Source organism: Rutidosis leptorrhynchoides, chromosome 10, assembly GCF_046630445.1.
Source record: "Rutidosis leptorrhynchoides isolate AG116_Rl617_1_P2 chromosome 10, CSIRO_AGI_Rlap_v1, whole genome shotgun sequence".
Lineage (NCBI taxonomy): Eukaryota > Viridiplantae > Streptophyta > Magnoliopsida > Asterales > Asteraceae > Rutidosis > Rutidosis leptorrhynchoides.
Window position 1 is genome coordinate 236,509,956 of NC_092342.1, and position 27,930 is coordinate 236,537,885.

Sequence of the window (27,930 nt, forward strand, 5' to 3'; positions counted from 1 at the left end):
TATAATCATCACATCCGAGTACTTGGGATGACCATTAAAGATGACTTTTTATAGAGTGTTATCCCACAGACCTCACTCATGTCCAAATCTTCATATTTGGTTCCATCGGGCAATGCTAAATTGAACTTGTGTACGATATTCGCTAATGCAAGTTCGAAAACAGATGTACCAAACTGAATACCAGGGCATCCTCTTCGGCCAGCACCAAACGGAATCAACTCAAAATGAAGTCCCTTATAATCAATTGTATTGGTCAAGAACCTCTCTGGCCAAAATTGCTCCGGTTCCACCCACAAATCAGGATCTCTCCCTATTGCCCAATCATTAATAAGCACTTGAGTGCCAGCTGCAATGTCAAACCCCATTATTTTGACATCTTTCATCGCCATATGAGGTAAAAGAAGTGGGAGTGGTGGATGCAATCTAAACGTTTCTTTTAAGACGGCTTTTAAGTACTTCATTTCCTCCAAATCATCCTCAACAATTATGGATCTTCCTTTTGCTATCTTTGTAATTTCTTGTTGCAACTTTTGCATTACCCGTGGATGTTTTACTAGCTCACTCACCGCCCACTCTATAGTTGTGGATGTAGTATCAGTTCCTGCTGCGAACGTATCCTACAGGAGACACAATATGTTAAGGTTGTATATAATCAGAGCCATCTTTTAGCATGAGCAAAGTGTCTATCGAACAAGGCTTAAATTTTAAACAGATCAAAATTTTTGAAATACTCATAATAATTAATTCATTTCCATCGTGTGTATATATATATATATATATATATATATATATATATATATATATATATATATAGTGGTAGGATCAAGAGGGAAGTAACCAATCGGGGGGAAGCAATTTTTTTTTTTTCGTTTTTTGAAAAAACTTTGTTCACGAACATTATAGATTGGATGAAAATAAGAACATTTAGAAAAGACACTTCGTGATGAATGTTATTATTATTTTTTTATTTTTTTTTATTTTTTTATTTTTTAATTTATGGTGGTGGAAGAAAGAGGTTAGATATGGTGGGTTGAAATTGATATAATAAGGGTAGGTAATTGTAATTATAAATTTTTTTCATTAATGTATATTTATATTTTCAAAAGTTTTTTTGATTTTTTTTAGAGAACAAACACATATAAAAACATGAGGAAAACTTTCTTCCAAGAATGAATGGACCCTAAAGAGCGATATAAGAACCGGAAATACAAACATCGAAACTGAACCACCACCGAAAAAAATTACCTTTCTAAAACTAACTAGACTAACAAGAAAGTAAAGCACAAATAAGACAATCTCAACAAAGAAAGAAACCACTCCACCAAAAGAAAATGAAAAACCTATGACGAAAATAGACTTCTCGAAGACGACTATCCCGAAGGGCTGACCCCATCACCAAGACCACCCATGGATAAAACGATCTTCTCTGTAACAAAGCTCACGTTTTCACTTTTCAAGACCGGTTTGATGAGCTTCCCATCCATATTGACAAACCGAATGGAGTTTCTCTACCTAGAAGAGAACAAAAACTCCATAGCTGACACATACGATGAAGAAACCACATTCTTAATCGCACTAGCACCAAGCGAATCCTTAGGCTCTGCCATGTTTATGTTCTTGCAAAAAACCATGAGGAACATCCTCGCCACAAGAATCAATAACCAAATCCCAAAGCACCGTATGGGCTCGAACATTTTTCCTAAACGTATCACAGCATGAACACTCTTTTCCTAATCTCACATCCAACACATTCGAAACACCACCACCATCACACGAAGGAGCACCAACATCAAAACAAATATCTAGAAAACAACTATCACTACAAGCCTTATAGGATAACAAGTTCAAACCATCTGATTATAGACATACCCTTAGACCTGTCAACCAAACCCATGACACCCGAACTTTCTAAATCACCCTAAATTGATTAGCTTACCCATTTAAAGTGGGAAACACAACAACCTAGAATTAACACCAACATTGCCGATGCAAAGATCAAAACTCGAAGTACATTCGAAGCTAAAGCACCAACTACATGTATGTCAATGCCACAAGACACCCCCGTAGACAAACCTATGAGCACGCTCCGATTGGATACAACCACCATCTCCGAAGACCATCCAACTGATCGGTAGTAGATAATTTATTCACCTCTTAGATCCGAACTTGGGTATGAATATTACTCGAACTTGAGAAATACGCATCAACAAAATAACCAAACCTCCAACAAGAGAATTCTCAATAAAGGAAATGAAAGAGCCAAATTTGTCATACTTTCAGAGGTCTTACCACACATTACATCTCACCTAATAACTAGCCACTTTCTTATTATTATCCACGGAGGCATATTTCACCTGAAAACAATGAATCTCCAACAAAGTCACCCTGCAAAACCTATCACAACGGTCGGCCAAATGAGAAATCAATCAAAAAATGCCATTAGCCTGAGAAAAGGAAGCAAGCAACTTCTCCAAGTTTTCCATGTTCATAAATGGAACCACACAACCGAAAGCACCCTAATGGGCTGCAAGAACACCACATTCCAAAATATTTTTAAAAATTGTAGCCTCCGAGATCAATACTTGGTCAGTAAAAACAATCGATAACTCGATCCAATGCGAAAATAAACTATTGGAACATTGACTAGCAACATGACCCAAGTGGAGCCGCCCTGAAGGAATCTCAAACCTGATGAAAGCATAACGTCGATCAGGCCAACATTTAACGTCAATAATGGAACCAAACTTAATAAAAGCATCAGCTAAACCATTGTGAGAATGAGACTATGCCAACCAACCTGCTAAAGTCAAGGAATCAGTGAGTGGAAGGGAAGAAGTCGTTGACGGCTGGGCGTAATAGAGAGTTTGGGAACTTTTTTTTTCGCAGTCTTATCTTTTTCCGATTATAACCGTATCACGGAGAAGGAAAAGGTAAGGGAAAATCCATCTGCTCATTATGCGAAAAGAATCTAGTGATGAACCGAATATGGACACAGAAATAGATAGGTGAAGGTTTACGTGATGATTTCGAGTCAGCTACGAAGTCAAAAAAACGATCAAAAATGGTTCGAAATCTTGGGTTGTAGCTCATGTGATACTGTCCTGCCTCTCTTAACGACTGGTCAGGAGTTCAATTCCTGTGAGTGCAATAATGCACACAAGGTTTCTCCTTTACCCTTGAATTCCACTCAAGTGTGCCTTCCATACATCGTCTTGAAGAAAACCAAAGAAGTGGCATGAAATAAACAAATGTGATTTCTTTCGGCAGACAGTGCATGAAAAGGCGTTCCACTTCGGGAAACCATGTTTTTATTACCGCGAGATTAGGAAAAATCTTGTGAGTTTAATAGATGTTGTGATGCGGCTTGTAAAATCCAAATATATGATGGAGCGAGGAATAAAGAATTGTGAGATTTTTGATAAATGCGTTTATAGAAAAAGATATTTGATAAGTGTATCATTAATAAATACATTTATTAATTATAACACATTTATTTGACAAAACAAATTAAAAAATTAAATAAATGTGTTGGAAGCTTTGACGAGCCCAACGCACCCACTATAGAGGACTTAGGTTATACTCACTCACTAGACCAACACTTTGACGTTGGTTAGCCTTTAATTTTATAAATCCTTAGTGCACAATAATATTTAGGCGACAGTGTCGACCATATATCATTCAGACGGTATAACCGACCATATATCGCTTAGGCGGCAGAGCCGACCATATAAAAATAACACAATTGCACTAAGAACTTAAGCACGAACTAAGGCTTAACCGGAAAACTTAACAAAAAACACTTTTATTAATACAAAATACAATTACAATATTACTTACTTATAAGTTTTTTCTTCTCTAACTCACACTCTTCTTACTTCCTCACAACTCTCACTCACTCCTTACTTCACAAATGAAATCACCACCCATATTTATACTACTCAATGAAAACTTCTACACACTAGATTTTTCCATGAATAAATATCTAGATATTTTTACCACATAAAAATATCTAGATTTTTTCATTTTAACATCTAGATTTTTCTTCATATATATATTAATATCTAGATATTTCTTTTACATTTTAATATCTTGATATTTATATACATTACTAATTCCATATTATCTAAATTTGCATTGTATTTTAACACTCCCCTTCAATGCAAATTTTCTTCCAACGATGTCTTGCAGACCATTCCAAGTGCTTCTCTGAATTTTGTAAACTTCGTTTTACTTAGGCTCTTGGTGAATATATCTGTGACAACCCGGAAATTTCCAACCAAATTTAAACTTTATCTTTATATTATTCCGACACGATAAGCAAAGTTTGTTAAGTTAAATCTCAAGAATTTTAAACTGTGTTCATACATTCATTATAACCTCGACCAAATTCCGACGATTCACGAACCGTTATATATAAATAGATATGTATATATATATATGTATATATATATTATAACTTGAGAATATTAATAAAGTATTAATCGTATAATACTTTACACGAACGTATTTGTTTCAATATGTTTATCGATGGAATTAGAAGATAATATCAAATGATTGATTTATCAGATATATTGTGATATGATTACGGGTCTATGTTATGAGGTCCACTGTGATTTAAGAAATCTATTCTTTTTGACAACATTCGGAAAATGGTAAAGTGATTTATAAGTAAGAACGTGGAGTGTAAATAACTTAGATGTTGGATATCGACAAGTTAAGTAACTTGACATTTTTCATTAAGATGATTTCATACGTTTATTTAACCTTTGGACTTATCCCATGCTTCACCAACAGACTGTAATTTAAAAACTTGAAACCTATTATGAATATATATGATTCTACTTTTCTAAAACGTTTTATGATATAACGATTTCCATTATTTTAACCTTTAAACAAAATGATTCTTAAATATATTTATTTTTGAAAAACAAAATTATCATATTTATTTGATTTAGTTTCAAACGTACAAAAACGTTTTCAGTTTAAAAAGAACTTTATTATTAAAACGTATATAACTTTTATAAATATCTAGAACCACTTTTGACAACTCATTACTTAACCAGTATGATAAAGATAACGATATTTATATTTTATTTTATTAAATATATATAACGATTTAAATTAATATTATATATATTTATACGCGTATTATACGTACATAGTTTTATACTTTTACTATATTTAAACTTTACCTTTACTTTTTTTTTACTTTACTAACTTTAATAATTCACTTTAATAATTCATACTTTAATAATTCACTTTAATAATTTAATTTAATAATTCACTTTAATAATTTATACTTTAATAATTCATACTTTAATAATTCAAAAATCTATTATAAATAGAATTCAATAGGTTTCATTATTTCATAGAAACTAGAAAATATTTTTCTCTAAACTCTCTCAATAAATTTACATATATATATTTACTCCGTATTATTTCAAGATATTATTAGTATACATAAAATATTACGACGGAGTGCTGTCCGAGTGATTTCGAAATTGTTTTTCGAGCGGGATAGAGCTAAGAAAATTATGGGTTATAGCTATGGAGGTTATGGGTATGGTTCGGGAGTATTGCTTGTGAGTCAAACTAGTGTTTATCATCTCCGTTGCGTCTACGTACTTTTCCTGCAATATTGAATCTAAATATTGATACGTGAGCACTCATAACTTAACTTTTATATATTATTAGTGTATCCCTGACTAGTGCTCGAGTATACGTTCGTTATTGTCGTTAGATAGGTTATGTCAAATCTTGAATTAAATACATATGCTATTAAGATAAGGTATATGATATGCATGTCGTTGGAAAGCTAGCAAAAAATTGAGAACTTTTCATTTAAAGAAGTTATAGTCAATTGAATTTTTGTATTATTATTATTAAAATGATTATTATTATCGTCGTTATAATCTAATTATTATTATTATTATTATTATTATTATTATTATTATTATTATTATCATTGTCTTTATTAATAAAAGATATTATTGTTATTTTAATTATTATTACTATCGTTATTATCGTTAAGGTTATTATTATTATTATTATTATTATTATTATTATTATTATTATTATTATTATTATCATCATCATCATCATTCAAATAGTTATTAGTATTATCATTAATATTATTATTTTTAGTATTATTATAATTAAAACTAATATTAGTAATATCTAATTATTATGATTACTATTATTATTAATAATATGAACGCGATATAAAAGACGACTAAAAGCTATTAAACGAAGCAATTAAGAAATAATGAGTATGAGTATCATGATGAAATTAAGATATTGTAAGATATTGATTTAAAGGAAAAATATCGTTTTCATTATTTTACTATTATTATTATTAAAAGTATTATTAATATTAAAACTATCATTTTTACTAAAATTATTATTTTTAATAAAAAATATCATTGTTAATATGAAACATCATTATTATTATCATTTTAATACTATTATTAATAAAAATTATCATTTTTAGAAAATATAATTATTGTTATTTTTATTAGTAGAATAATAATAATTATTACAAAATAATACAACTTTTACTTATTATTATTATTATCAATATTATTTTATCAAATAAATATGTGATACAAAGATATTTTACTACGTATAATATAATTACATTAATAATACATATCATATTATTTTTATGATATTAAAGGAACTTTATAAATTTTATTACTTAAGATATATAAAAGTATATTTTTATTATATAAATTTTAATATAAAATTTTATTTATTAATAAAAGAACTATATTATTTACTTTAATAAAATCTGTTAAAAATATTTAAATATATAAAACGACTATATTTAAACTATATAATAATCATGTATAAATTTTGGAAGACATTTTGGTCAATATGATTTTTGTTGACTTTTGCATATTTAGTCTCGAGCATTATGATTGTGATACACTACGACTTGACCTAAAATGTTGGACAGATATTGATCAAACATATATATATATATATATATATATATATATATATATATATATATATATATATATATATATATATATATATATATATATATATATATATAATTAATATAGGTTCGTGAATCCAAGGCCAACTATGCATTTGTTCAATGACGTCATATGTATTTTTACTACAAAATACAGTATTGTGAGTTTCATTACTCCCTTTTTATATATATATTTTTGGGACTGAGAATACATGCGTTGCTTTTATAAATGTTTTACGAAATAGACACGAGTACTTAAAATTACATTCTATGGTTGGATTATTAAACCGAATATCGCCCTTCAAGTCTGGTAACCTAAGAATTTAGGGAAATGGCCCCTGATTGACGTGAATCCTAAAGATAGATCTATGGACCTTGACAAGTCCCATTCGGGGTACGAATGCTTTAGTTCTTCGAGATTATTATTATACAGACAAGAGGTTCTGTTTGGGGATATTCTATGCATTAAAGTTAACGTCAGTTACCAGGTGTTCAATCTATATGAATGATTTTTAATTCGCGTGTTACGCGTATTATTTTGTACTCGGGTTACGTGTACAATTAAATATATGAAATCTTGTGATCTATTAAAATGATGGAAATAAATGATTATGATAAACTAATGAACTCATCAACCTTTTGGTTGACACTTTAAAGCATGTTTATTCTCATGTATTAAAGAAATCTTCCGCTGTGCATTAGCTCATTTTAAGGATATTACTTGGAGTCATTCATGGCATATTTCGAAAGACGTTGCATTCGAGTCATTGAGTTCATCAAGATTATTATTAAGTCAATTATAGTTGGATGTATTATGAAATGGTATACATGCCGTCAACTTTAGATGTAAAGAAAGTTTGTCTTTTAAAAAAACGAATGCAATGTTTGTAAAATGTATCATATAGAGGTCAAATACCTCGCAATGTAATCAACTATTGTGAATCGTTTATAATGTATATGAACGGGTCCTTTCAATATCTGCAACCTGTTCATCTGTTTTTGTTGGCATCATCTTGATCTCCCCTTCAAGGACCTTCTCGCGTACATAGTGATAGTGCACTTCTATATGTTTTGTTCTTGCATGGAAGACTGGATTCTCTGCTAATAGAATAGCTGATAGATTATCATAGAAAAGTTTTACTTGATAATCTGTTGATTGATGAAGATCTTCCATTAGTTGCTTCAACCAAGTAATTTCTTGTGTTGCTGATGATGCCGATCGATATTCTGCTTCAGTGCTTGATAAGGATACAGTTGGTTGTCTCTTACTACACCATGATATTACTCCCGATCCAAGACTAAACATGTGTTGAAAGCTTTGACGAGCCCAACACACCCACTATAGAGGACCTAGGTTATACTCACTCACTAGACCAACACTTTGACGTTGGTTAGCCTTTAATTTTATAAATCCTTAGTGCACAATAATATTTAGGCGACAATGTCGACCATATATCATTCAGGCGGTATAACCAACCATATATCGCTTAGGCGGCAGAGCCGACCATATAATAAAAATAACACAAGTGCACTAAGAACTTAAACACGAACTAAGGATTAACCGGGAAACTTAACAAAGAACACTTTTATTAATACAAAATACAATTACAATATTACTTACTTATAAGTTTTCTCTTCTCTAACTCACACTCTTCTTACTTCCTCACAACTCTCACTCACTCCTTACTCCACAAATGAAATCACCACCCATATTTATACTACTCCATGGAAACTTCTACACACTAAATTTTTCCATGGATAAATATCTAGATATTTTTACCACATAAAAATATCTAGATTTTTTTTCATTTTAACATTTAGATTTTTCTTCATATATATATATTAATATCTAGATATTTTTTTACATTTTAATATCTAGATATTTATATACATTACTAATTCCGTATTATCTAAATTTGCATTGTATTTTTTTTTCTTTTTTTTCGAAAGGCAAACAATTATATTATAGAAAAAATTAAAACACTAGCCAGAAGCTAGCAAGTACAACGACATCAAACGAACCTCGATACATCGACACTAAAACTAGCGGAAAAAACAACACATCACTCAAACAATCGCGAAAACGGACCCAACAATCACACTCCAAAAGCAACGACACCGCAACTAAATTAATACTAGAAGTGTAAAAACGGAAAATGCAATACGAATGGATAAAAATTCAGGCTCGAAAATTAGGGTACGAACAAATTCTTCTAAGTTTCCGAATCAGATGATGAATAATCTTCGCCAGCCTCGTCTTCTTCTTGCATGTTATCCATGGTACCAACGAACCGAAGACACCACTTAAATCTATCACGATATTTGTTGTGTTTCATTCGTTTCCTATCCCGAATGTAATTAAAGAAATGATGTTTTCCTGACGTTCTCTTAATCTTTTTCTTATGACGAAAACGAGTCAAAAAGCAATTTGTAGAACTATCAACCGAATTACTTGCATAGGAGACTTTTGGCAACGCACCAACTGTAGTCTCCACCTCTATCTCACATTTAGATTCCTCCTCATCTTTAAGTGGCCCAACATCATTAGATATAATTATATTATCAAGCCCATCTGTATCATTATTTGGATTCAAAGCTTCATTAACTTTATTTGAATTAATAAATACATTTTCTTTCGGCCCAACATGTAGTTCCACACTATCCTTAACAGGCCAAACATCATTTGGATCCAATGACTTTTTGGTGTCTGCTTTTTTATTAATTTGGTCAAAGGAGCCCGCCAAATTATCACATTTTAAATTAGAATACGCACAGGACTCCCTGGAATTTGGAACCTGCACCTCGTCCAACGTATCAGACGCATGCTTGAGAGGTTGCGAGCTCGAGGCAGAATTTATGACGAATGAACTGGTCGATGCCCCACCCAGCCAACCTTGAAACTCTCGTTCCCCGGCCGCCGCGGAATCATCGGAAAACGGGTTCGAGGTGACCGGAATTTTTCCAAGGAGGCCACAAGCATCTTCGCATTTAGATGATGATGGAGGAGGTGGAGCAGAGGCATCAGCACCTTTAGCATCATGAACATTGAACTCATTATTCTCGACAATACATGACCTCTTAATACCTTCTTTGATCAAAGACCAAGAATATCTATCATTATTAAAGCTGAAAACGAGCTTGTGATCTTTTACAGACCCTTGAATATTAATCTCGAAAACCTTGCCATTAACTTTAATCTCGATATGGTTTGGACCTCCATGATTCTTGCTGGAATATCTAAGGTTTGAAGGAATTTTCGAAGACTGAAACTGAAGGGTAGTCGGAGAACAATTGTTACCGGTAGTTACATTCACGAAGCTTCTCCCATTCCAACTTGCCCCTTGAGATAATCCATAAGTCCCAGATCTGACCTTCTGTTCAATCGTACCAGTCTTCAGCATCTCCGCAGACATGCCATTTTCAGAACGAGCAGCACGATTCTTTTTTCTATCCATAGCTTTGTATACTCGAATCTTTCCACCGTTGAAGCGAGCAGATTGCAAAACTCTAGTGAAGTGACCGACGTCTCGAACCCCCTCGAACCTCACGAAACCAAAACGTTGTCCACCCGATAATCGTTTCCTAGCGATATAAACGTCAATGACTGAGCCATATTCATCGAAAAACCTCTAACAGTCAGACCGACTCCAATGTTCCGGGAAGTTAAAAAACAAAAACGAGATAACCCAATTTTCACGAGCTTCGTTCATATTCGAATCGGAGTGTGTATTCTCGTACACACTCTTAGCCATATGACATGGAGTAGCCTCACATCGCGATACTCGAAAGAAGAAAACGGAGATAGATCGGAGAAAGTGATGGAGGAGATCGGAAAAAAATGGGGGGAACTAGATGACTCTTTGCGTTGTTATTGCCTATGCAAGTTAACTTCTTTCAAAAGTTTAAATATTTTGAAAAAAAAAAAAAAAAAAAATTTGCATTGTATTTTAACAAAATGATGATGTGGTGATGAGACGTTCAAGATGTTAGTAATCATAGAGTGTTTATTTATCACTTAGTTATGAATTAGTGACTTGAGATGGTGTTGATGTGATGCTAATGTAACATTTATAAAGTTCAATTATATAATAATAATGAAAATGATAATGAGTGGTCTTAGGCCGCTCCGTATTGATTATTATGTTCTCCATTCTCGCGCTGTCTTCAAAAGGATGTAACAGGCACTAGCGCGTTTTGACCTTCGTCCTTATCCCATAATTTTGCAATTGATGCAGGAAGGATGATGACAGTGGGACCTCAAAGGTGAGCAACCGATTATAAAAATCTATCTTTCGTTTGTTTTTTTGAAAATTAAAGCATCTATCTTTTGTTTGTGTGTACACTTAGAAGTATAGAAGAAGACGAAGCAAAATGGAGATGCGAATAGGTGAGACTAAAATGGAAAGCAAACCCTTTGTATACTAATTTTTTTACTAGAACAAACAACATAAAAATAGCAAAGATTTATGTAGCCTCATTCCCTTTAGTCGGCAGCTACGGACTTAAAATTAATTAAATTCCCGACACCCATGTTATCTATCATCTCCCCAAAAGCAGCAAAAGGAGATTCCGAAACAGAAGAAGAAACGTTCTCATTCAAAGCATCGACCACCGGCTTCTTGCCATTACTTTTTTCAAATTTATATGTAAACGAATTAAAGTCGATCGAGTTCGTCTTACTAACCTCAACATCACTAACTCGGGCTACTCATGGTTCTTCTCAACCAAATTCGTCTCTGATGGTTGGCCCTCAAAATCTACTCCATTCGGCCCAATATCATCGGATAAGTCATCAAGAATGTTAACTAAATCAACTTCTAATATGGGAGATGAAACCAACCAACTAAGATATCCTTGTAAAGAGGTCGCTGAGTCAATTGAACTTATGGTGAACCGATTGGTACCTCAATAACAGATTTTGTAACAATCACATTATTCAAAACCACATTACAAGATCGTTCACCGTTTAAATTGTTTGAACATATGAGATTAACAACAGTATTTAATACATCATTGCTAATAAACAAATTTTTATGTCCATAGAGAAACGCTTATATGCACACAATCACAGTCAGATAAATTAAAAATAAACTTAAAAAAAATCTTATTTTCTTTGAATTTTAGTTATCCCCTTGAATGATAGTTGTTCTACTATTAATGTTTAATTTTAATTTATTCAAATTATTATTCTACTATTAGTGTTTAATTTTAATTTTAATTTATCCCAATTATAATGTCACCAATTTTAATTGAAAATATCTTACATGATGTGATATCACAGTTTGGACAGCTTATGTTGGCAGGAAAAGGGTCAATCGCATGCCACCTCATTGGATTTGATGAAGTGGCATCTATGTTGATGCCGAAATAATGATAGGGATAAATTTGATATTGTTAGAATTCTTTATACGCAATAGTAAATGTGAGACAAAATAATTATTCACTTTTTTAGATAGATAAAAATTAAGAGATTGTTATAAGTCAAGTGTCATGGTGTAGTGGCCGACACTTTTGATAAAGTAAAATTTGGTGAATCAATATATTTGGTGGATCACGGATATTACTGTTCCACCTAACTGCACAGTGAATTATTGTACTATAAATATGCTATCGATTGTAATTAGTATGTACACCATTCTTGAATAAGAATTTAATCTCTTCTATCTTCTTCATATTAGTATCTTCTTTCATATTAGTAAAATATATGCCATATAAAGTATTAAAATTATAACACGTTATCAGCACGAAGAGCTCAGTATAATCATGGTGATTCTTCTAGTCGCTCAACCACCACTTCCACCTCTCAAGATTTCTGCCGGCCACCGTCCTCCGCCGCTGAAACCGTCGGAAGATCCTAAAACCTCCGATGTGTCTTCTCATCAAGAAGTTATCAGCTTGGATTCTTCCTATCACTAAGTTATACTCATCAGGTATTCCAAAAATTGTTGACGTTATTTAATTTAAATTACTTTGAATTAATTAATTAACAACAAAACTAAGACTTTACAACGATCATAAAATGAACTTGTTTTGAGAGGGATAGTTAAAAAAGAGAAACAATAAGATACATAAACATAAGCATATATTACTTACACATATATGACACCACACAATCCACCAACCATTATTCCTGTCCACCATCTAGATTGAATCTTCTTTGAATCATTCTTTCATCGTGATAATTGCTACTGCTTACGTGGCCGTTTCTGTTTTAATCGTGTACAACAACTAACACCATAACCACCTTGTACCACCCCTGTTACAACCAAAAACATAAAACCAAAAAACCGATTGTTACTATTGCTTCGTATCCTTCTGTGGAGCAAGCTAACGCAATGAAAGTAATATTATATGTTTACAAGTTTGATGAATTATCAACTTAGATATAGAATGATAATTTATAGAGCATTATTAAAACTATCATGGGGAACAAGGTGGCATCGTGGCCAACCAAGAAGAATTCCAAAAAAAGGACGTTCCACTTGACTTTTTATTTTTGTCTTGTTTGTTGTAACATACTCTAGAAGTATCCAATGCGTATACAGTGCATTTTTTTGTTTTGTTTAAACCGTTCCGCTCAATCAATTAGAAACCGAATCCTAAGTTTCATTTAGCCACATTTAATAATTGATTGTTAGCCACCTCCAATAATTGATGCATTATAACAACTGTATATTTATATGAAGGAAGATAATTTATTAAAAAAAAGGTTAAAAAACAAAAGAATATTACTCGTCGTTGATGTGAACAAAATATACAGTTCATCCACAGCCTGCCAATTTGAAAACAAAGAAAACTAGTTGCCCTACCTTTAACTTTATTATCTGCCTTCATGATTTTTTTTTTAATTAAATATTATCGTTTCGGCAGAAGAAAAAAAATAAAAAATACATTTTCAGACCAATTTACAACTCATAATGCAAAGATCATGATGATTGATTATAGATAATGATGTTTAATTAGAAGTATGAAGTGATTACTGTAAATGGAGTGTTACATTATTATTGGACATAAAGGGAGACTAAATTTAAGAGGCCCACGTATCTTAGATAGTGGGTTACCCACTAATTAAAAAAAAACTTGATGATATGTAAAAGTTGTACGTGACCAATAAACGAATGAAAACGGGTGGCCATTAAAATTACAAATCTACCCCTGATGATGAATAACCCAAGTTATTTTTTAGTGACCTGTTAGCAATTTAGTTTGTTCTTTTTCCTGTTTTCGATTATAGCTTGGGCCGAGAACAATAATGAAAACACCATTATCAAGTTTCATAAATTTGTAAAATACATAGTACATACTTCATTAAAAAAATTGAGATGAATAAATAAATAATTAAAAAAAACTGATTGGTTTCTACAAGTTTCATAAATGTTACCGATAAAAAAATTATTCGTTACTAAGAAGAATAATAATATAATCATTAAATTGGGTCCATAAACACGTTTGATCATTAAAAAAGTATCCACTAACTAAAACAACTAATTAAAAAGTTGTGTTTTTTGTTTTTCGAAGTTTTTCCCACTAGTTTTGCACAAATATTTATTGTGTACATGGTTTAAGAGGGCTGTCCAAATAAATAAAAAAAATTCCAAAATAAAATATTGATAAAACTTGAAACACATAAACCCATTTAACCATACATTTTTCAACAATAAGAAAACACATGAGCAAAGTATTGTTGCTTCGTGTGTGCGTTAATCGATCCCTCTTCGCAGTAGCCTTTGTCCTCATAATATACTCCGTATCATTGATTAAAGTTAGATCCACAAGTCCTTGATTAATTTCACTCTCAATTTTTTTTGCATATAATATAGGGTAAAGTGTAAAGACTTGTAGATAATGGTAGCATACATACTATGATCAAATATAAGAAATATTTCATTGATTTAAATCAAATGAATGAATCATAAATACTATATCAGGTCTTGCAAACTTAATATAAGGAACGAAAAAGGCAAAAATTCATATTACCAAATGGTACGAATTTTCTGATAAACAATGCATTGTTTTCTCCCAAATCAAAGAGAAATTTGTTAAGTTTCTCTAATATATATCATAATGGATATGATTATCAGTCAATGAAAACTGGAAATGAGAAATAACTATGTAGCACCGAAAGGCGCATATGATGAAAAGCACATATGATGAAAAGTGCATATGATGAAAAGCGCAGCGCATATGATTAAAAGCGCAAATGGTGATTAATGAAAAGCACATATGGTGATTAATGAAAAGAATATTGAGAAAGAATCACCAATGTTTCTTGAAAGAATTCAAGGTTATATATATGGACCAATTCATCCATCATGCGGACCATTTTGATATTTCATGGTTCTAATAGACGCATCTAGCGGATGGTCTCATGTTTGTGTGTTATCAAGCCGTAATATGGCATTTGCAAAGTTTCTTGCACAAATTATTAAACTGAGAAGGATGAGACTTGATAATGCTGGTGAGTTAACATCTCAAGCATTTAATGATTATGTAACATCCCGCCTTTTTCCGTTAAATTTATTTTAACACCGTCTTTTTCTTTTAAATAATACCTTTCGTTATTTAAATTCGTAGTTTCCGTTGACTAACGTTCATAATAATTCCGTCATTTAATTATAACATCTCTCGTTAACTTGCGTTTTAAAAATATTCGATCGGTTAAATCCCGCACCCGCTTTGAAACTCGAGGGACCGGAGTTGCCAAATGGGCAAACTAGTTGACTAGGTCAACTAGTCAACCCATTTTTCCACCATTTCCATCATCTCCCTCTCTCTCTCTTTCTCTCTTTCTAGCAAGAACACACACAAACCCCAACTTCATAGATTCATCATCTAAATTCGGATCGGGAAGCAAACTTCAAAACAAATTACATATTTGGAATCCTCTCTTCATCCTCTACAATTTGATACCAACTTCATCTCGTTTGGGTAACTTTCTAAAAACTCTAGATTTCTATAAATTCGTGTTTTTGACTTGAAATGGTGTTAGTTAGTGTCTATGGCTCGTGTATAACATGAATATATGTTTTGTTGCTCGATTCGTTGTTTTGAGTAACTAGTTTGAACATTTGAAATGGGTTTGCTTAATCCTTGATTTTGGATGAGTTAATGTTGTTAGATTGTTAAAGTGCATGTTTTAAAAGTGTTACTAGCATCATTAGCTTCATATTGATATATAGATTGATCAAAGAAACTTCAAAAACGTGATTATTGATTTTGGTGTTGCTTGACTAGGGTTTGCTAGTTCTTGAAATGAATTTTTGGATGCTTGAATGCCATGGAATGCTAATTGTTAGTGATTAGTTGTAATGTATGCTTCATTACCTTCAAAACGGCATATCATATGTGTAAATTTGATTCCCGGAACTTAAAATGCATATTGATGAACTTGAGGCTTTGAAATGAGCGTTTATTGATCACATGACGAGAATTCGATTGTTGTAAATGATGTTTTTGTTTGAGGATTTGTGTTTAGTTGTGTTCCTTGTCAAAAGAGCTTTCCAACGGTATAAGATACGCTTCCTAATTGTTTACGGTTTGAGTTTTGCGTTTGTTTGAAATTTTACCAAGCCTTGAACAAGTGAAACAGGCCAGGGACCAGGCCACGGCCATTGTCGCGCCGCGGAGCAATTTGTCGCGCCGTGGCCCAAAGGGTGATTTTAGAACATGTTTTTCAAGCTTTCTGACCTTCAACATAGGCATTTGTCGCGCCGCGGAGCAATTTGTCGCGCCGTGACAATTGCCTGTTTCATCCGAACTTCAGCAAACTTGTTTTGGCCATAACTTTTTGACCGTAACTCCGTTTTCGATGAATCAAATATCATTGGAAACGTAATGAGATTTCCTTTCTAATGGTAAGGTTTTGAAATGTCAACTCAAACTTTATTACAATCGTTCTAACATGCTTTTATACTTGATTCTTGCATGAAACTTGACAACGTGATTCACATGCTATACTATTCGAGTCGTAACGAGCCATAGGACTAATTGAACACATTTCACCCAACCATGTGTCGTAACCGGTTAATTGATACAATTTACTTGTTTAGGTCAAGACTAAGCAACTTTCATGCACACGTTTACTTTGTGAAGTACCTTTATACTCGTGCACTCGAGGTGAGATCATAGTCCCACCTTTTCAACAACTTTTTATACTTTTAAATTGTGGGCTGAGAAACATATACTTTGTTACATTTTGTACTACTTACTTTTATACTTTGAACACAAGTACAAGGAAAACAAACATTCTACAGCGAGTTTAGAACAAAAATCCTCAATTCGATTATCATTAGTTACACTTGCCGGGTGTAAGCGAGAACTTATGTTATATGGCCATATGGGTTGACAACCCTCATCTTTGACGGTTCGCTACCGTCTACGGATGAAATATATTTTCGAGAATCAGTGTTTGTTCTAGCACTAAGTGATGGGGTATACAATGGAAGGAATGTTAAGCTTTGATAATTGGGTGCTCGCGAACCAACTTTTGGAATGCAACTTTTGGATGATCAATTTATGGAAATACTAATTCTTGTGGTTCAAAATATAACATTTACTAATACACCTATGATTTCACCAACGTTTTTCGTTGACAGTTTTCTATATGTTTCTCAGGTTCATACATGGCTATTTGATACATGCTTTCGCGTACATTCATACTTGCTTGGGGTCAAGCATACATGCATACACTCTGATTTCTTGCTTGGAGTCAAGCATACATACATACATACGCTAGTGATAGCACCTTTGGATTCAAACTTTTGTTTACATACTTACGCTATTTATAGCAACTGTGATTTTCAACTTATATTATGTCGCCAGTTATGTCATTTATACTTTACAATTTTTGTAATCTTAGACTTGTTGTCGAACGGTTTTGAAAACTAAACTTGCAAGTCTTGTACCTTTCAAATGAATGCGACATAATTTTGGTCAAACGAGTCTCATATAGGGACTACGACCACGCAACGGGACCTAAGTAGCGGCGCCGTCAATAACGGTTTTGGTCGGGTCGTTACAGATGGTATCAGAGCGTTGGTTGTAGAGAACTAGGATGCATTAGTGTGTCTAACAGAGTCGTTAGGACGCATTAGTAAGTCTAGACTACAACCGGATAGTTAATCAATGCATTCTGACATACATTTGCTATAGATAGCACTTACTTGACTACTTGTGCATTATACTTGAATCATTCTTAGGAAAACTTTTTAATGGTACCCAACCTTCATTGTACGAACTCGTATCCTGCCACTTTAGTTCGGGAACTCTGACTCCTTGGTTGTTATTTTCCCCGTCTCATCTTACTATCCATGAATATTGTAAAGTCACTGTCACTACTCTAGATGAGTATCGTCATCACCATTTATCGCTACGGTTGCGTATTACTTGTTATCATGACTCGTTACTCTTTTCATACCTAAATACAATATTGTCTGACTCGAACCACATTGACGTGAACAATCAACTATACACTTCCCTCGGGGAACGCATCTTCAGAGTTGCACCAATTCTTTCGATTTAATACGAGTCACGTTTGAGACGTCGTTACATTTTGTTCATTTTAGATTTTCGCGATGACACGAACTTGAATCTATAGAGTGATGTGGGAATGGAGGTATGAGTTAGCGTAATATAACGACACTCGATCAACGTGGTTATATTACGGTAAGACATACCAAAGTTCTAGTGACGCGTGATGGTGGTTAGACTCGATCAACCTAAACACCACCATGTGCCATGTACATGACTTCATCTTTTCATGTTTGGACATCCGAAAACTCCGAGAATATTTATAACAACCATACCGGGGACACACCTTCAATTATTGTCAAATTATATTTATGCTTCCGAATGAATTACCGATTCCATTCGACTTCAACCGTATGTCACGCGGGTATACTAGCTCGTCCTCGCGCAGTCTTATTGACTAACTACAATTTACTCGTTATGCTCACATCGGGGCGGGAACTTCTTTTGCATCACCCTCGTACTTCCGGTTCAGGAGGTCCTTATTCTAAATTCCCAATGGAGAGAGACTCTCCACGTTATACTAGTATTCACCTCGAGGGTGAATAGTTCCGACGAACGTTTTTCTTTCAGAAACCGAGGAGAACTTGTTCCGACGAACGTTTTTGGAAACCGATAAATCTTCCGCGACGCGAATTTTCTTGAGAAACTTGTCCTAGCTAACGTTTTCAATTCCTAGCAAACTTGTTCAATATGCCTTAGGGAAATGTACCCCGTTTCGGATCGAGATCCTCGTTTCACTTCTAGATTTTGGAGTACCTTACAAAAAGCCTCGGGACCGCGTTTAGACATGAGTACCGCGTACCATCCACAACCCGACGGACCGAACAAACATGCGATTTAAACCTTGGAAACCATAATACAAGTTTGTATTACCAACTTCACATTTACTTGAGAAAAGTATTTTCCTTTAACCGAACCCTCGTACTACAATGATTTTCATTCAAGTTTTAACGTCACTCCTTTTGAAACCACATGTGACCGGAAACGTCATTCTCCTTTGTCGAACCAAGTAAACGATGATCAATTCACCGGGGCCGAGGTTGTTCATGAGCAACCGAGAAAATTTGTTCATATTCAGGTAAAACCCTACGCGACTCGTACTCACCAAGAGCTACGCCGATGTTAGACGTAAACATTTCAAATTCCGCGTGGGAAACCGCGTCACGTTAAGAGTCGCACCTTGGAAAGGTACAATCCGTTTCGGGAAACGTAGGAAGCTAAATCCGCGATATTTTGATCCTTTAAATTCTTGGGGTGTTTTGGACCCGTCGCTAGCCGTTTAGACTTTTCCGACCCATTTTGAGTCTCCGTTTATCCTACATTCGATGTATCAACTCAAAGACGTGTTTTGCGAAACGAGAACTTGTTATCTTCTTTGATGAACTCACTATCGACGATAAACTTCATTCCTAGGAGGGCCGGTCGAAACCATGAATCGTGAACCCAAACTCTAAGACGACGTGAAATGCCCAAGGGAGTACCTTCACTTATTCGTAGAATTTACAACGCAAAATCTCGAGGAAGATTTAACAACTACTACTTCCAACTAAATTTCGGGACGAAATTTCTTTTGAGTTGTGGATAATGTAACATCCCGCCTTTTTCCGTTAAATTTATTTTAACACCGTCTTTTTCTTTTAAATAATACCTTTCGTTATTTAAATTCGTAGTTTCCGTTGACTAACGTTCATAATAATTCCGTCATTTAATTATAACATCTCTCGTTAACTTGCGTTTTAAAAATATTCGATCGGTTAAATCCCGCACCCGCTTTGAAACTCGAGGGACCGGAGTTGCCAAATGGGCAAACTAGTTGACTAGGTCAACTAGTCAACCCATTTTTCCACCATTTCCATCATCTCCCTCTCTCTCTCTTTCTCTCTTTCTAGCAAGAACACACACAAACCCCAACTTCATAGATTCATCATCTAAATTCGGATCGGGAAGCAAACTTCAAAACAAATTACATATTTGGAATCCTCTCTTCATCCTCTACAATTTGATACCAACTTCATCTCGTTTGGGTAACTTTCTAAAAACTCTAGATTTCTATAAATTCGTGTTTTTGACTTGAAATGGTGTTAGTTAGTGTCTATGGCTCGTGTATAACATGAATATATGTTTTGTTGCTCGATTCGTTGTTTTGAGTAACTAGTTTGAACATTTGAAATGGGTTTGCTTAATCCTTGATTTTGGATGAGTTAATGTTGTTAGATTGTTAAAGTGCATGTTTTAAAAGTGTTACTAGCATCATTAGCTTCATATTGATATATAGATTGATCAAAGAAACTTCAAAAACGTGATTATTGATTTTGGTGTTGCTTGACTAGGGTTTGCTAGTTCTTGAAATGAATTTTTGGATGCTTGAATGCCATGGAATGCTAATTGTTAGTGATTAGTTGTAATGTATGCTTCATTACCTTCAAAACGGCATATCATATGTGTAAATTTGATTCCCGGAACTTAAAATGCATATTGATGAACTTGAGGCTTTGAAATGAGCGTTTATTGATCACATGACGAGAATTCGATTGTTGTAAATGATGTTTTTGTTTGAGGATTTGTGTTTAGTTGTGTTCCTTGTCAAAAGAGCTTTCCAACGGTATAAGATACGCTTCCTAATTGTTTACGGTTTGAGTTTTGCGTTTGTTTGAAATTTTACCAAGCCTTGAACAAGTGAAACAGGCCAGGGACCAGGCCACGGCCATTGTCGCGCCGCGGAGCAATTTGTCGCGCCGTGGCCCAAAGGGTGATTTTAGAACATGTTTTTCAAGCTTTCTGACCTTCAACATAGGCATTTGTCGCGCCGCGGAGCAATTTGTCGCGCCGTGACAATTGCCTGTTTCATCCGAACTTCAGCAAACTTGTTTTGGCCATAACTTTTTGACCGTAACTCCGTTTTCGATGAATCAAATATCGTTGGAAACGTAATGAGATTTCCTTTCTAATGGTAAGGTTTTGAAATGTCAACTCAAACTTTATTACAATCGTTCTAACATGCTTTTATACTTGATTCTTGCATGAAACTTGACAACGTGATTCACATGCTATACTATTCGAGTCGTAACGAGCCATAGGACTAATTGAACACATTTCACCCAACCATGTGTCGTAACCGGTTAATTGATACAATTTACTTGTTTAGGTCAAGACTAAGCAACTTTCATGCACACGTTTACTTTGTGAAGTACCTTTATACTCGTGCACTCGAGGTGAGATCATAGTCCCACCTTTTCAACAACTTTTTATACTTTTAAATTGTGGGCTGAGAAACATATACTTTGTTACATTTTGTACTACTTACTTTTATACTTTGAACACAAGTACAAGGAAAACAAACATTCTACAGCGAGTTTAGAACAAAAATCCTCAATTCGATTATCATTAGTTACACTTGCCGGGTGTAAGCGAGAACTTATGTTATATGGCCATATGGGTTGACAACCCTCATCTTTGACGGTTCGCTACCGTCTACGGATGAAATATATTTTCGAGAATCAGTGTTTGTTCTAGCACTAAGTGATGGGGTATACAATGGAAGGAATGTTAAGCTTTGATAATTGGGTGCTCGCGAACCAACTTTTGGAATGCAACTTTTGGATGATCAATTTATGGAAATACTAATTCTTGTGGTTCAAAATATAACGTTTACTAATACACCTATGATTTCACCAACGTTTTTCGTTGACAGTTTTCTATATGTTTCTCAGGTTCATACATGGCTATTTGATACATGCTTCCGCGTACATTCATACTTGCTTGGGGTCAAGCATACATGCATACACTCTGATTTCTTGCTTGGAGTCAAGCATACATACATACATACGCTAGTGATAGCACCTTTGGATTCAAACTTTTGTTTACATACTTACGCTATTTATAGCAACTGTGATTTTCAACTTATATTATGTCGCCAGTTATGTCATTTATACTTTACAATTTTTGTAATCTTAGACTTGTTGTCGAACGGTTTTGAAAACTAAACTTGCAAGTCTTGTACCTTTCAAATGAATGCGACATAATTTTGGTCAAACGAGTCTCATATAGGGACTACGACCACGCAACGGGACCTAAGTAGCGGCGCCGTCAATAACGGTTTTGGTCGGGTCGTTACAGATTATTATATTTCTATAGGGATTGTTGTTGAACATCCTATTGCTCATGTACATACAAAATTGATTTAGCTGAATCAATAATTAAATGCTTGCAGCTAATATCTAGACAATTGGTAATGAGTACAAAATTCTCAATATTTATATGGGGACATGTAAATTTACATAATGCGACATTGATTCGCATTAAACCAAGTGCAAGTCATAAATATTCTCCCCTACCAACTTAATTTTGGTCGAGAGCCAAAAATAGAACATTTGGTTGTGCAGTGTATTTTCAAATTGCACCACCACAACGCACTAAAATGATTCCTCAAAGAAGGATGAGAATATATGTTGGATATGAAACATCTTCAATCATAAGATATATTGAACCCATGACGGGTGATGTTTTTACAGCACGTTTTGCTGATTGTCACTTTAATGAAACATTGTTCCCTATATTAGGGGGAGAAATGAAAAATAAAGAAAAAGATGCTTCATGATGTGAACATCAATTAAAGTATATAGAACTCGCACAAAAGAATGCAAAACGAAAGTTCAAAAATAATGCATATGCAAGAACTTGCAAATTAATTACTTTATATATTTAAAGATACAAAAGAGTGACTAAATCATATATAATAGCAGGAAATGCTCCAGCTCGAATTGAAATTCCAAAAGCTGGCAATAATGTCACTCATGAGTCTTTGCCACATCTGAAACGTGGAAGACCAATTGGTTCCAAAGATAAAAAATCATAGAAAAGGAAAATCAGCTGATAATGAGGTAAAAGAAAGTGTTCAAGAAGAACCACAAATCAATATTCCTTCTGCAGAGGATATTGATAAATGAAAATACATAAATTGCAATAAATTATGCAATATTATGGAACCGAAATGAAATGAAAAATCTTGATGAGATATTTTCATATAATGTTACAATGACATCATGAATAAAGATGATGATCTGGAATCAAAATCTGTCATTGAATATCAAAATAGACATGATTAAGCTCAATGGAAAAGAACAATGCGATCTGAATTAGAATCGTTCAATAAAATAAAAGTTTTCGGATCAATCGTTATCACTTTTAAAGATGTGAAACGTATGAGATACAAATGAATTTTTATCCGAAAAAAATTAAGAAATGAGAAAAAATGAAGTTACAAGGTAAAGCTAGACTTGTAACTCAAGATTTCTCTTAAAGACCAGAAATGAATTATGAGGAAAACTTATCATCCTGTAATGGATACAATTACTTATTAGATACTTAATCAACCTGGTAGTTATTTAAATGCATCTCATGGATGTTGCTACTACTTATCTGTATGGATCACTTGATAGTGATATACATGAATATACCTGAAGGGTTTAAGGTATCATAAGCATCTAATGCAAAACCCAAGGGAATATATTCTATTAAATCACAAAGATTTTTATATGGGTCTATACAATTGGGACGTATGTGGTATAACTGATTAAGTGATTACTTGATAAGAAAAGTGTATACATATAAACTTATTTGCACATGTGTTTTTATTATGAAAAACAATGATCGGATATATATCGTAGTTATTTATGTCAATGTTCTTAACATCATATGAACAAATAAAGAGATCTATGAAATCATTCAACTTCTAAAGAATTATTTTGAAATGAAAGATCTTGAAAAAAACCAAGTATTACCTTGGATTGCAAATTGAGCATATGCCTAATGGTTAACTTGTACATCAAACAACTTATACCGAAAAGATTTTAAAACATTTTTTTAAAAGACAAACTCATTGTTGTTAGATCACTCAATATTGACACTGATCTATTTCATCCCTGCGAAGATCATGAAAATCTTAACAGATCGGAAGTTCCATATTTTAGTGCAATTGAGGTTCTTATGTATCTTATAAATTGTACAAGACCTGACATTTCTCTTGCAGTTAATTTGTTGGCAAGATTCAGCTCAACTTCTACCAAATGACAATGGAACGGGATCAAACACATATTTTGATACCCTTGAGGAACTGCCGATTTAAAATTATTTTATTCTAATGCTTCAAAACAAGATTTGGTTTATTATGTATATGCAGGTCATTCATCAAATCCTTATAAAGATAAATCTCAAACTCGATATGTATTCCTAAATGGAGGTACCACAAAATCATGGCGTTCTCAAAAACAAACACTTGTTGCAACATCATCAAATTATGCTGAAGTGATTGCATTACATGAAGCCACTCGGGAATGTTTTTGGTTAAGATCAATGACACAACTCATTATTGATTCTTGTGGACTAGAACGCGATAAAAGTTCAACAACTATCTATGAAGATAATGCAGCTTGCATAGCACAGATGAAAGAAGGATATATCAAAAGTGACTGAATAAAACACATACCTCCTAGATTCTTCTCATATACTCAAGATCTTATAAAAGACAACCAGATTAAAATGAGATACGTTCAATCAACAACTATGCAGATCTTTATACCAAAACACTGTCAACTACTGTTTTCAGAACACATGTTCACAATATTGGCATGAGGCAAGATCAAAAGATGTGACGACTCAGCGATGTCTACTTGAGGGGGAGTCAACTCTATGCTGCACTCTTTTTCCCTTGGCTAAAATTTTTATCCCACTGGGTTTTTCTTTAGCAATGTTTTTAACGAGGCAGTAACTTGTAGTTGATCTATAGTAAAACAAAATTGTCGTCCAAGGGGGAGTGTTATAAGTCAAGTGTCATGGTGTAGTGGCCGACACTTTTGATAAAGTAAAATTTGGTGAATCAATATATTTGGTGGATCACGGATATTACTGTTCCACCTAACTGCACAGTGAATTATTGTACTATAAATATGCTATCGATTGTAATTAGTATGTACACCATTCTTGAATAAGAATTTAATCTCTTCTATCTTCTTCATATTAGTATCTTCTTTCATATTAGTAAAATATATGCCATATAAAGTATTAAAATTATAACAGAGATAAAGTTTTTTTTTCTATATCCTTAAAGTATACATATTTTATAGAATATGCAAAAAAGCAAAACTAAAATTGAAAAGTTAATATGGATGATCTAGAATGATAAGTGGATATATATATATATATATATATATATATATATATATATATATATATATATATATATATATATATATATATATATATATATATATATATATGGGGACATCAATGGATAAACACCTTTTTGGGAATAAGGGGATAAGTAATTTTTTTTTTTTTATAACATTAAAATTAGAGTTTAAAATTTAGATTTTTTAATTTCTGGAGTTAGTATTCATTGTGTAGATTAAGGAAAAAAAAAAAATTTCGACAACACGAAAACGTACATCAGATGTATGAAAACAAATTATCATACATCTGATCTGATGTATGAATTCCAGTTATCACACATCTGATGTATCTTAACGTCCTGTAATAAAATATATTTTTTATTTCTTTCTGAATCTATGCAATGAATACTATACCCGGATTAAAAAAAAAAAAAAACTCTAATTTAATGTGTAGTATAAAGATAACAATTTACTTATCTCCAAAAGGGGTGCTTAGCTCTGGATCTTCTCCATATATATATATATATATATATATATATATATATATATATATATATATATATATATATATATATATATATATATATATACTCGAATTTATTGATATATTTACATATCTTCATACATATAATATACGATATAAACTATTAAAATGTTGTCAAAAATAGATTGTAAAGATATTACTATGTGAATATTACTGAATTCAAATATTTTACATATCTAATGTTATTTGAGTTTTTTTTTTATTATCTGACATTTTGCAAATCAATATGCATGCATTAGTCTTAATAAACTATAATAACAATCAAAACTAGTTCAAGTGTACACATATCATTAGTTAATACATATACATTTACTTTTACAATTGTAACATATTTTGTTCCATAGACTACAACGGGTACACATTTTTGTGTACAGTGTTTATTAGTTGACGTATTTATATTTGTGAAAAAATACTTTAAAGATTTCGTTTCATAGTAGGAATTTCTTCAACAAATTAACATGCAACGGATATTCAATAACTCACTAAATCCAACGGATGTGGATATAGATGGATGAATTATATTTAAAATATATAGATATGGATTGATAAAATTTAAATGAATATTGATATGGATATACGATCGGATCCGATCTTATCCTATCTAATTCATTGTCATCCTTTAATGAAGTATTTCTCTTATTCGCGACAATAGTTTTGGAATGGAGAGTATTTAGATTACTATGAATTATTTATTGATCTTTTATGTTCTTTTTTGGATTTTTGTATTTTTGCGTTTTTGTTTTTGTCACAACTCTATGACATGATATGTAAAAGAAATTAAATAAATGAGACAATAAGTTACCAGAATGATAGCTTTGACATTATCTCTGTGGAGGATGAAGTCACTTGTGTTATATTTTTGAATTATCTAATAATATGTCAACAAAATCTCGATCTGGATCACTAGCATCCTTTACACCTTTTTCCTTGTTTACATGGTCTTCAATAACATTTTCAAGAAACTCGTCAAACTCCTTAGCAATCTTTTTTGCTTTTGCCTCTAAACCATTTACTCGATCAACCCACGACAACCATGTTATATATGTTCCTATATTAAAACTCGTAAACGTATCAACCAATTCTTTCATTAAATTTTGAAGCTTTATAGCGTCATATTTTCTTCCAAGAGCCACCCTAGATACTATATTGATTGTATACAGACCAAGTAATTTAGTCATATCAACCAAAGACTTCGAACCACAACTCTCTTCAATAATGTCAATCATAAGTCTAGTCTCTTCTTCTCTAACTTTTCGATACAACTTTACCTGTGTGTTACTTAGAAGATTAATTACCACAATACTTTTCAACTTTCTCCAATATTCACCATATTGAGAAAACACCAAGTCTTTACATCCATACAGTAATATTTTTGGAATAGTTAAACTTGGACGACTAGCAAATGATAAATCATGAGTTTTCATGATCTCTTTAGCAACTTGAGCAGACGACACTACAAGTGTGGGTACACTGCCAAAGTGAAGAAGCATGATTGGACCATGTATCTGAGATAAGGCTTGAAGGGAACGATTTGGGCTCGAGGTTAGCTGATGGAAGTTTCCGATGATTGGAAGTTTCCTTGGTGATGGTGGCAAGTTTTTCTTGTTTTTGATAAGGTAAGATTTCCATTTTGTGATGATAAACCATGCCAAAGTTATTAATGAAAATAATGAAAGGAGAAAATTTTCTACAGATGGGAAAATTGACAT

The 27,930-nt window shown here is 33.0% G+C and overlaps 1 pseudogene; it reads right to left on the bottom strand.

Moving 5' to 3' along the window:
- Positions 1-8: 8 nt before the first annotated feature.
- LOC139873352 (cytochrome P450 Tp4149-like) lies at positions 9-27,930 on the bottom strand (annotated as a pseudogene).